The sequence below is a fragment of the Chrysochloris asiatica genome, unplaced genomic scaffold (genome assembly GCF_000296735.1).
Source record: "Chrysochloris asiatica unplaced genomic scaffold, ChrAsi1.0 scaffold00083, whole genome shotgun sequence".
Taxonomy (NCBI): domain Eukaryota; kingdom Metazoa; phylum Chordata; class Mammalia; order Afrosoricida; family Chrysochloridae; genus Chrysochloris; species Chrysochloris asiatica.
The window spans coordinates 3465340-3468750 of NW_006408601.1; positions in this window are offsets into that span (position 1 = coordinate 3465340).

Genomic DNA, 3411 nt, shown 5'->3' on the forward strand with positions numbered 1-3411 from the left:
CATGATATTATCCTATCACAGACAGCACTGTACCTCATGACTGATCTAGATATGTTCTTTTTGATGATGAATTAGATGTCATTTCTCTTCAATTTGTCATTCCTGACATAGTCAAGAATTGTAAATGCAGATTAAGTTCAGGACCTCACAAGGAGCCTGTGGCCGAAAGGCCCTACAAGCTAAGTTCTGTTAGCTAGCTACCTCTGGCAATGTTCATTTCTCTGCTCCTTTAAATTAGATTTTGTTGTTGTGTTTAAATGTCCATTGTTAAAAGCAGCTTAGTATTATAGGACTCCTAGCCCTGTGATTCTTCTTAAAAATAGAAAGAACATAAGTAATTGTTTAATTAACTCTCCATGCCACCATACGATGACTAGTATGATTACTAGGATGTCTCATCTTGGATGGAAGTTGGGATCTAAAATCAGCACATAGTATGAAAGTCACACGTACTCATAATTGTCCTAAAAGTCCCTTAAAGCCCCTGTTCAGTACAGAATCTGTGGTTTTATATTAATGACTTTGTCACTAGTTCTTATACATACTCAAATCTGAAAAGCAATAGACTAAATCAAAGGTAGGAAACTCCAAACACCTTAAGACAACGCTCATATTTGTAGCTTGAACGGAGGCCAGGTGCTCACCTGTGTTTTTACCTCATCTTATTTTAGTAGTGGGATCCCTGGTGACTCAGTGGTTAAAGTGCTCAGCTGCTAACTGAAAAGTCAGTAGTTTGAATGCACCAGCGCTCTGCAGGAGAAAGATGTGGAAGCTTTGGAGACCCTATGGGGCAGTTCTGTTCTACCCTATAGAGTTGTTAGGAGTCAGAACCAACTCAAAGCAATGGGTTTCATTTTAGCACTAAGCCTTTATAAGCATATAAATATTAACAAATTTGTTGGTTATAGATTTAATCAGATGACATATATGGAAGCTGAGAGATGGAGAGCTGATACAACACCTGTAAAAATCAATTGTTATTGATCTATTCAGACTTACTGTGATCACCTGTGAGTAGACCTCTACTACATAGGGTTGGGTTTTGGGTTGGTTTTTTTTTCCCCCTTTATTAGTGGTTTATTTTGTTTTTAGTGAAAAGATACTCAACAAAACCTGCTCGCATTCCACAGTTTCTGTGCAGAGTGGCCAGTGACAACATTCTTCACATTGTATCAACATTCTCGTTGTTTCCGTTCTGGTCGTTACTTTCCCAATGACTTAATCTCCATGCCCTCCAACCTTCTCATTTATGCCTTCAAAGAGTTATTGTCCTTTTGGTCTTAAATAGGTCATTTTTTAAATAATGTAATACTGAAGAGTGACCGTCTTTACTTTTTGAGTTAAACTCTTAACTTAGTTCAAAGCTGACTTCAGGAAATGGTTTCAATTCCTGGTTTGAAGAGTAATCCAGGGCAGTAGTCTCAGGGATTCCTCCAACCTTGGTGGTGGTGCTGATGTACCGTGGGGTCAGTTCCGACTCATAGTGACCCTGTACAGGGTTTCCAAGGCTATGAATCTGCACGGGAGCAGAAAGCCTCATCCTTCTCCCACGAAACAGCTGGTAGTTTTGCACTGCTAACCTTGTGATTCGCAGCCTGATTCGTAACCACTACGCTACCAGAGCTCCTTAGGTAGTAAATCTAGATTCCTTTAGAATTGAAGATTGCTCCACATCCCGCACCTGCCCCCCCCAATCAGGATCCATCCATGGTGCCTCAATCAGAATGTTTGCTAGTGGTAGCAGCACACCATTTAGTTCTTCTGGTTTCAAGGTAAAGACGGCTGTGGTTTGTGAAGATAATTAGTACCTTAGTCTGATTACTTCTCCGATTTTTGTGCTTTCTTCTAACTCTTTTGTTCAAGATGAATAGAGACCAATAGTTGTATCTTAGATGGCTGCTCATCAACTTGGTTATGTCTAATTGGTATCAGTATTTGTAATCCTTCCTCACTTTTGTGGTTGCTTCCATAGTATTTTTAATAACCGAGTTTTCTAAAGTAGATTGCTGGGCCTTTCCCAAGTCCACTGCTGGGTGGACTCAAACCACCACAGCCAAGCATGCTAACTATTGGAACTACCCAAGGTCTTCCTGATACAATACTGTTCCATAATGTTTGTTGGATAAAGATCCAAATCATATTTAATCATATACTCATGTACATTGCTCTGTATAAGAATGATGTCTTCTAACAATGACGTGGGAAGCTGAAGTGGCTGGGGACTCTAGACCCAGAGAGGGAGAGGGGCTGTGTGCTGATGACCAGGGGGACAGGCTTGCCGGGTACACCTTTTGATTGGTTGATGATACATAGAGGGGATTGTAACCATGGAAATGTAACAATATACAATAAGATGAATGTAAAGCTAATGTTCTCCCATGTAAACTATCACATAATTCACAATAAAACATTAAAAAAAAAAAAAAAAAAGAATGATGTCTTCTAAACACCTCATAGGATTTGGTTCCATGGTTTGGAGGTTGAGGGTCACAGTTTAATGGACATACCAGTAAATTGGCCTCATAATGTGTTTAGTGCTTCTGTTCTACCTTCTAGTTTGTTATGCAGTGCTTGGGGTCTTAAAATACTAGCAATCAGTCATATAAAGCACAACATTTGGTCTCAATTCATCTGGAGCAACAGAGAATAAAGGGGAGTCGGGAACAGAAGGAGCTATGAATGTGTGCCTAATTGTCTCCAGAACAAGGGTCTCCTTTGCCGTGCATCTAGAAGAACTTGATGATGCCTGGTTACCATCACTGAACATTTTAATCAGAGTATATAGAAAAATTCTGATCAAAAAGGGGGAAAGGCAGAACATAATTTCAAATTCTCATGGAGACTAGACTTTCTGGGGACATGGACCCCTGAAATCAACCCCTGAAACTTGCCTTAAACCAAAAATAACCCCTGAAGTCATCTGAAAACTAAACAATTGTTGTTAAGTGCTGTCGGGTCGGTTCCAACCCATAGCGACCCTGTACAGTAGTTACATTTAAAATATGTCTACCTTGAGCATTATGTTCTCTTAAAGAACTATCTATCTGGGATCATACTGACAACAGCAGCTTGAAAGATTAGATGGGGGCGGTAAGTTTATGTTATTGCGCTAGGAATAACATAAAGAAAGCTGCACAACGTAAAGAATGTAATAAATATCACTAAATTGAACGTGTGTTTATGTGCCATGGAGTCGGAACCAACTCGTAGAGACCCTGACAGGGTTTCCGAGGCTGTAAATCTTTACCGGAGCAGAAAGCCTCATCTTTCTCCCGCGGAGCGGCTGGTAGTTTCAAACTGCTGACCTTAAGGTTCGCAGCCTGATTTGGAACCACTACGCTACCAGAATACATGTAGGAACTCTTAAATTGGTGTATGCTTTTCTGTGTATATTCTCAACAACAGCGATAA